Below are 8,961 nucleotides of genomic sequence, written 5' to 3' on the forward strand. Positions count from 1 at the left end.
GTAGATCGACGCTATGTCATTTAATTTCACAAAATTAAATGTCTCGTCACATTTATTATTTGGTCAAAATCCATTGACCGGGCATATTTAATACCATGATTTCTACACAATTCACTCTCTTAACTTCTAGAGAGGAATCAGTGCTTGAAGACATTCAGCCTAGTGAACTCCACAAGAAAATGCAAGATCCATCTTTTCTTGAAGAGGCACAGCTGATTGACGTCAGAGAACCAGATGAAGTGTATGTGTATAATTTTCTCATGCTACATTTCAAATTACACCAGTAAACTATAATAATGATAAGTACGTAGGAGGCTTATATCTTTAAACATGCTTAAGAACAACATATTGATGCAAGTCTTTAATGTTTATTTACCACTGATTTGTCAATAAAAAAGAAAGAAAATGTTACTGATGTAATCTCAAACGTATTTTAAAAATCTTACACCAGTATCATATTTATAAAGATGAATATAATCTCGAGTGTATGTTAGATGATGCTCATTAGATACTTGAAACTGCGTAGTTAAATGGAGGTTTATTATTCCAAACTTCTAGTAGTACATGACAATTAGTGAAATATATACTCCTACTCTTAAAGATGGTAATCGAGAGAGGCGTTGTATTGGAGGTAGAACATGGTGGCAAAGATAGAAGAATGGTTTTGATTGTATTTTTCTGTTATGTTTTGAATAGGTTACACATGTTCCCTTTTATAGGGGAATTACAACCATAGGAAATACCACCATTACACTACGAACTATCACTAATTAAATGTATCTAGGAAAGTTCACTCATTTATTGTAATACCAATTACCAAGTTATGGAAACTTGGTACTAGCCGTTATTCTCTTCTTTTTGACACTCCCCCTCAAGTTGAGCAATGGTATCTCCAATGTTCAACTTGGCCAAAACTTCTCTAAAAATTCTGGGATTCACTGCTTTGGTTAGGATATCAGCCAATTGTTCCTCGGATCGCACAAACGGGAATTCTATGACTCCACCTTCCAATTTTTCTTTAATGAAGTGGCGATCGACTTCAACGTGTTTGGTTCGATCATGTTGTACTGGATTTTCTGATATGCTGATTGCCGCTTTATTGTCACAGAATAACTTACTCTTTCGGTTTGGGGGAAAACCAATCTCAGTAAGTAATCTCCTAAGCCATATGATCTCCATGAGTCCACTCTTGATGCCTCGGAACTCTGCTTCAGCACTTGATAAGGCTACAACCTTTTGCTTCTTACTTCTCCAAGTAACTAGGTTGCCTCCGATGAAGGTAAAGTATCCACCGGTTGACTTTCTATCGACTGGATTACTTGCCCAATCGGCATCTGTATAGCCATCTACTTCAAGGTCCTTTCCTTTTCTTAAGAACACTCCATAATTTGTTGTGCCCTTGAGGTATCTTACTATTCGTAAGGCTGCGTTCATGTGTTCTTCTTGTGGTTGGTGCATGAACTGGCTGACAATTCCTACTGCATATGCAATGTCTGGCCTGGTGTGCGACAGATAGAGTAATTTCCCTACTAACCTTTGATATTTCTCTCGATCTGCAGGTTCAGCTCCCTCAACAATTTTTAGCCCATGATTCGGTATCATTGGTGTGTCAGCAGGCTTGCAATCTAAGAGGCCAGTTTCTGCCAACATGTCGAGGACATATTTTCTCTGTCTTAAGAATATTCCATGATTCGACCTGAGCACTTCAATTCCTAAGAAGTATTTTAGAGGGCCGAGATCTTTCATGTCAAATTCTTTAAACAGATTGATCTTGAGGTTGTTGATTTCTTCTGTGTCATCCCCTGTGATGATCATATCATCGACATAGATGATGAGACAAGTTATCTTATCTCCTCTCTTTTTTGTAAAAAGCGTATGATCAGAAAGACTCTGTTTGAACCCATGCTTGACCATTGCTTGGCAAAATCTTCCAAACCAGATTCTTGGGGACTGCTTCAAGCCGTAAAGAGTTTTCTTTAATCTGCACACTTGCCTGTAACCAAATTCGGTCTCAAATCCAGGTGGAACTGCCATATAGACCTTCTTTTCTTCACCTAATTCTCCATGGAGGAATGCATTTGTCACATCAAATTGATGTAGCGACCAATCCTTACATGCTGCAACTGACAATAATGCCCGGATCGTGTCAAGTTTAGCAACTGGGGAGAAAGTCTCGTCGTAATCAATTCCATACACTTGAGTATATCCTTTGGCCACCAATCGCGCCTTATATCTCTCGATTGATCCATCTGCACGTCTTTTGATGGTGAACACCCATCTACACCCGACTGGTTTCTTCCCTTCTGGTAGACTACATTTTTCCCACGTTCCATTTTTGATCAGGGCATCAATTTCCTTTTTCATGGCTTCTCTCCAATGTTTGTGCTTAACAGCTTCTTGGAAAGACTGAGGAATTTCTTCTTCTTCATATAGGGCAACCTCGAATGCTCTGGCCATCTCTGTGAGGTGTCTTTGAGCTATGTTTGCTATTGAATACGTTGTTTTCCTTCCTTTCCAATCTGGAGAGTATCTTTTGGGAGGGATCCCCCTTGTACTTCTGTGTGGCAGTTCATACCGCTTCTCACTGTCCCCTTCTTGGCCTTCACTGTAAGTGTTAGTGATTTCTAAAGGAACTATGTTGAGTTCAGCAAGATTGTTTACCTCAGGATTCGAAGACGGAGTTGATGGTTGGGTGATGTCTCCAAACTCTGCGGCCTGACTAGTGGATTTTGATAGCTCATTGGCATGGCTTGTTTCCTCGTTTAAGTTGAGTTCTGTGCCAATGATAGGTTGGTTTTCCTTCCCCTCATCTCCCCCTTGCTCGGTTTCCCCTAGTATAGGTTCCGGCTGATGGATTGCGTCCGTTGGGATGTATAGCCAATTTAGTGGGTCGCTAATTGGTCTATGTGGTTGGCTCTCCCCCTGACCGCTAGATTGGCTATAGTAGTATTCTCCCTCAACAAAATCACAGTTCATGGTAGTATACATGTGCTTATTTATAGGGTCATAGCACCGATAACCTTTCTGATTGACCCCATACCCGAGAAAAACACATTTAACGGCACAAGGAGAGAATTTGGTACGGTCATGTTTCGGGATGTGGACAAAGACTGTACAACCAAAGACTTTCGGGTCAAGGGTGAGATAGGTTGGTTTCTGTATGGCTTCATGGTTGATAAAAGTATCGATGGGAGTTTTGAAGTTGAGGATACCTGTTGGAAGACGGTTCATAAGGTACACAGCGGTGGCTATAGCTTCTGGCCAAAAAGATGTGGGGATTTTTGACTCGATGAGGAGAGCCCTGGTGATTTCTAGGATATACCTATTTTTCCGTTCTGCTACCCCATTCTGTTCAGGTGTGTATGCACAAGAAGTTTGATGGATAAGCCCTTTTTCAAGAAAGAAGGATTTCATGTTGGCATTTAAATATTCCCCCCCATTGTCGGACCGTAAGACTTGGATATTTTGTTTATACTGAGTTTGGACCATGCTGTAGAATTGGGTGAATTTTTCAAAAACCTCAGTCTTATTTTTTAAGAAGTAGACCCAAGTCATACGAGAAAAGTCATCTATAAACAGGAGAAAATAACGGAGACCCTGGCCCCCATTGATTGGGGCAGGACCCCAAACGTCAGAGTGAATCAGAGAAAACGGGGAAGACACTCGAGTATTATTCAGTTTAAAAGAATGACGAAGGCTCTTGGCCAAATGACAAGTTTCACAATCAAGAGAGTGCACACTAGAAAACATCTTAGGAAACATTAATTTCAGATATCCTATGGAAGGATGTCCTAACCGATGATGTAAAAGCCAAGCCTTTGTTGTAGTTGCTTCACGGGTTAGTAATGCCGCACTTTGTTGAGCTATCTCATCCACGTAGTACAATCCACTTCGTTCAGTGCCACGCCCAACTATCATCCCCGTCTTGGTATCCTGTAACACGCAAAAACGAGGTTGCATCAGTAATTTACAGTTTAACTCCTTGGTCACCTGACAAACAGATAATAATTTGTGTGAAAAAGTTGGGACAAAGAGGCAGTTAGAGAGCCGGAGAGTTGGAGAAATATTGATAGTGCCTGCCCCCTCGACTCGAGCTAAATCCCCCCCGGCAGTTTGGACATAGGTTTTAGTCGGTTTAGATATTGTGGAGAAGTCATTTGGATCGAAGGAGATCGTGTCAGTAGCCCCACAGTCAAAAATCCATTTGTGCTCCTTTTGTTCGACTGTGGTGGATGAGGTAAAGGCTAAGGCTTTAAAAGGGTTATGACACGGGATATTAGGTTGAAAGACTAGCCCGTCTGATTTGTCGGGGAATTTTTTGGAAATTTTTGGGGCATTTTTAGGATTTTCGGAAGTGTTGAGGTAAGTTTGGGGTTTTGTGGTGGTATTGGGGTTAAATTTGAAAGGTGAGGAAGTAGTGGGGTGATTTCGGGTAGGATTAGATACTCGGGAGTTGGGGGGGAATTTAGGAAACTTCTGGGGGGGCGATTCGAATTTCCGAAATTTGTTAAAATAACCTCCAAATCCCTCAGCCCTAATTTCATACGGCGCCTCAATCATCTTCTCCTCTCCAACTCTCAATTCGGCCTCTGTCGTTCCGTCGGTGCTGGTGACCGTTGACGCCACCGTTGACGCCGGGTTACCTTCCGACCAGACCCGGGCGATTGAGACCGATGCGACGGCTTTTTCATCCCCGCCGTTCCCCGTCGCGACGAAGCTGTGGCGACCCGGACCTGGAAGCTGTCCGCCGCCGTTCCCCACCGTGTTGGCTTGACCGACGTTGCCCGCCGAGCTCTCGGTGTTGGTGGCTCGGTCCCCAACGGTCACCGCCGCTGTTGCTCTGCCTCCTCCACCCCGATTCCGGTTCTGCCTTTTCTTCATGTCTTCCCACCAATCGGGAAATCCGTGGAGGTGGAAGCATGTATCCACCGTGTGCTTCTTCCCACCACAGTGGCTGCAAGTCATTTTGCTCTTGTCGGTTGGAGTCGCAGATCCGGCAGAGAACTTGGGTGGCGGTGGTGGTCGGCTCCGGTTCATCGCTGCTAATCTGGCACCTATTCCAGCTCCTTGTGAATCTCCAGAGAGTTTGTAAACCCGCTCATTAGCCGATTCGCGTCTTACCAATCCGTAAGCGCTTTGTACAGTGGGTAGTGGATCTTTGTTTAAGATTTCCCTCTTTAATGCATCATATCTTTCATCCAACGCCCATAGAAACTGATATAATCTATGCCTTTGAGTGTTGCTGTTGTATTTCTGAATAGATGATGGAGTATCCATCGGATTTGGATCCATTTCGTCGATGGAAATCCAGAGCTTCTGGAACTTATTCAATAAGTTTTCAAGGCTCATATTCCCCTGCTTCATGTTGTACGCTTGCCTGTGCAGATCCGAAACTTGGAACGGATCAGTTCCACTCCCGTATGTAATGGCCAGACCCTCCCATAGGTCTCGGGCCGTTGCGTATTGTGATACTTCGTTGACAAGATTGGCTTCGATGTTGTTTATAATCCAGTTGAAGCAGCAATGATCTCTCTGCTTCCACTTCGGATAACCGGGATCACTAGTTGGGGGAGGGTCGGTAACTCCGTTGATGTGAGACGACAGACCCTTCCCTCCGATTGCGTGTTCCATCAGAGTTGTCCAGAGGGAATAATTGTCGCCATTCAATTTGGTTTGAAGGTGTATCTCCCCCAATGATTCTGGTTGATTTGAGGGTGGAGGGGGCTGTTCTTGAGCTTTTGGTGGTATATTGATTTGCCTAAGGAATTCGGCTAATTGGGCAGCGAATTCCCCTGAGAAATTCATTAATGGTTGGTTGGTGTTTGTAGCTTCTGAGTCAGATCCTGACATGGCTTTATTTCTGATTTTGCAGGTTTAAAATAAAAGGGCCGGGAAAGGTATAAGGCCGGGAAGGGTATAACCGGGACGGTGATGAGAATTTTCTGAGTCCCACACCGTTGCAACCTGCTCTGATACCATCTTAAAGATGGTAATCGAGAGAGGCGTTGTATTGGAGGTAGAACATGGTGGCAAAGATAGAAGAATGGTTTTGATTGTATTTTTCTGTTATGTTTTGAATAGGTTACACATGTTCCCTTTTATAGGGGAATTACAACCATAGGAAATACCACCATTACACTAGGAACTATCACTAATTAAATGTATCTAGGAAAGTTCACTCATTTATTGTAATACCAATTACCAAGTTATGGAAACTTGGTACTAGCCGTTATTCTCTTCTTTTTGACACCTACTACTAGTTACTAGTCTTGGGACATTTCTATCAATAACAGGGCCATAGCCTCATTGCCGGGTTTCAAAGTTCTTCCACTTCGCCAGTTTGGAAATTGGGGACCAGAAGTTGCAACAAAGTTTGACCCAGAAAAGGATACCTATGTTATGGTAAGCACATCATGTTAGCCCATAGCTCCGAATACAATTTTCTCATGTAATGAAAACTATCTTAACAGTGCATGTTATTGCTTGAAAAACCCTTAGATGTGATCTAACATACTTATCTCAAACTGCTTGCTTAAAGTGAGTGATTTCTATATTTGTGAATTTTATTGCTATTCATTTTGTAACTACATGGGTCCTACAACTCTCTAAAAAATAAAATAAAACCCGGTCTCGGACTTGGACTTGGATCTTGGATCTTGGCAATTGGTCTTTGGGTGGTCTTTGGGCTTGGGGCTTGGCCCAAACTATTCTTTTTGGACCATCGCCGAGTCAGCAATCCAAGTGGCTTGACACGTCGTCAAGCGAGGCACAGTCACGACTGCCACGTGAGATCACGACTGCCACGTGAGAAATCCACACGCTCCACACACGGATGGCACACTCCTGCCACACGCTCGTAACCGTCGGCGGTTACAAATCTGCCATGATGAGCCTTCATGGCTGTTGACCCACAGCAGTGGACTGAGCCTATAAATAGGCTAGCCACTCCATGCATTACATAACATCATTCACAAGCATTACAGCATAAGCTCTCTCCCTCTCTGCATTGTCTTTCTGTCGAAGCTCTGTCCTCTCCTACATCCAGTTCGCCGGAGCTCTACTGATTGCGGTGCTGCATCAATAGAGACGTAGCCGTTTTACTTTTGGGGACGACACGCCAAACCGAAGAGCACTACCGGGGCGTATCTCGTCTTGCGGGAAGAGGCCTCCTCGACTCGGCTCAAACCTTATTCACGGTTACTGTTTCGTTTTTACATTTGTAATCTCATTCTAGTTCAGTTACGTCTTTTGTATTCCTTCTTTAGGGTTGTATTACGCCCGGCTTTTATCTCTTGTAATCCCCAGAAACCAACAATCGCAAGACAAGATATACTTGCCTTTGAAGGGATTTGGACCTCCTAAACTGAACTAAAATTTTCGAAACAATTAAAACCTTTGCTGGAGATGTCGACGGAATCTAACACCACTGCTGCCGCCACCACCGCCGCCATTCCCTCCACCATGGCGACCACTGGACCGGTCAATACGTCGTCAATTCCGACGATGATGACCACTCTCGGGCGCTATCCCTCTTCATCAACAACCCCTTGGGAGTTCGTTAACCCCCTTGGGCTCACTGGTGGATCCACCTCGAGTGGATCGGTTGGTTCCACTTTTAGTGGTTCCTTCGGATCCTTTAATGGATCGAGTGTTGGGGCCTTCGGGCCTCACACGAATGCTGGGGCCTTCGGGTCTCATGCGAGTGCTAGTCCCTTCGGGGATAGTACGTTCATGGCGGGCTCTATGCCTAACGTGAATGGTGGGGGCTCTATGCCCAACCACGTTGTTGGCTCCTTCGGGGGCAACGGAATTGGTTCCTTCCAAGGACCAACTGCGGCACCTTTGGCACCAAGAATGATGCCACCGGCCGAGAAACCACCCAAGTTTGGAGGATCAGACTTCAAGAGGTGGTACCAAAAGATGTTGTTCTACTTGACAACATTGGGCGTCGCCAACTTCCTCACAGAGAACGAGCCGCCCGCGCCAAGCGACCAAGAGACTAGGCTCGAAGTCATGGCGGACTATGAGGCTTGGAGAAAAGGGGATTATCTATGTAAAAACTTTATTTTAAGTGCATTAGATGATAGCCTCTATAATGTATACTCCAATGTAACCACATCTAAACAAATGTGGGAAAGCCTAGAGAAGAAATATAGCATAGACAATGCTGCAGGGACTGAACAGGTTGTAGCATCCAAGTTTATGGACTACAAGATGGTCGACTCTCGACCCATCATGGAGCAAGTCCAAGAGCTCCAAATGATCATCCACTCCTTAGTGGCTGAAGGGATGACCTTGCCCGATAAGTTCCTAAGGTGCACGATCATTGACAAGCTCCCTCCAAGTTGGAAGGACTTCAAGAGTTATCTCAAGCACAAGCGAAAGCAGATGACCCTTGAAGACTTGATCGTGAAGCTGCGCATTGAGGCCGACGTGCGCAAAAGTGATCAAAAGGCTAAGGGCTTCACCCCAAATGAAGCCAAAGCCAACCTGTTGGAGCGGGGCGGTCCCTCCAACAAACGCCCTCGCCCAAACCGTCCAAACGACAAAGGGAAGGGAAAGCAGCCTTCAAAGAAGTTTGAAGGTGACTGCTACAAATGTGGCAAACAAGGCCACTTTGCAAAAGACTGCCGCAGCAAGAAGAAGAAGCCGGCAGCCCACGTCGTTGAGAAGGAGTTCAAGGACTGGGATGAGAACGACCTCATTGCAGTGGTCACTGAAGAGGTTAACCTTGTTGATAACAAGGGAGGCTGGTACATCGACACCGGCGCTACTGCTCATGTTTGCTCCGACAGGAACAAGTTTGCCTCCTACACTGCTGTTGAAGGGAGGAAAATCAACATGGGGAATCAAGCATCGTCCGAAGTCCTCGGCGTTGGCAACGTGATTCTCATGATGACGTCTGGCCTAACTATCACCTTGAAGGATGTGCTGCATGTCCCGGACATCCGCAAGAACCTA

General features: G+C 44.8%; 1 long non-coding RNA gene across 1 annotated transcript; it reads left to right on the forward strand.

Moving 5' to 3' along the window:
* The first annotated feature begins 1,162 nt into the window (after nt 1-1,162).
* On the forward strand, nt 1,163-1,796 carry LOC121747918. The gene is made up of 2 exons (XR_006039373.1): nt 1,163-1,356; nt 1,560-1,796. It is a non-coding gene; the product is annotated as an uncharacterized LOC121747918 (long non-coding RNA).
* The last annotated feature ends 7,165 nt before the right edge of the window (nt 1,797-8,961 follow it).

This window comes from Salvia splendens, chromosome 9 (assembly GCF_004379255.2).
Source record: "Salvia splendens isolate huo1 chromosome 9, SspV2, whole genome shotgun sequence".
Classification (NCBI taxonomy): domain Eukaryota; kingdom Viridiplantae; phylum Streptophyta; class Magnoliopsida; order Lamiales; family Lamiaceae; genus Salvia; species Salvia splendens.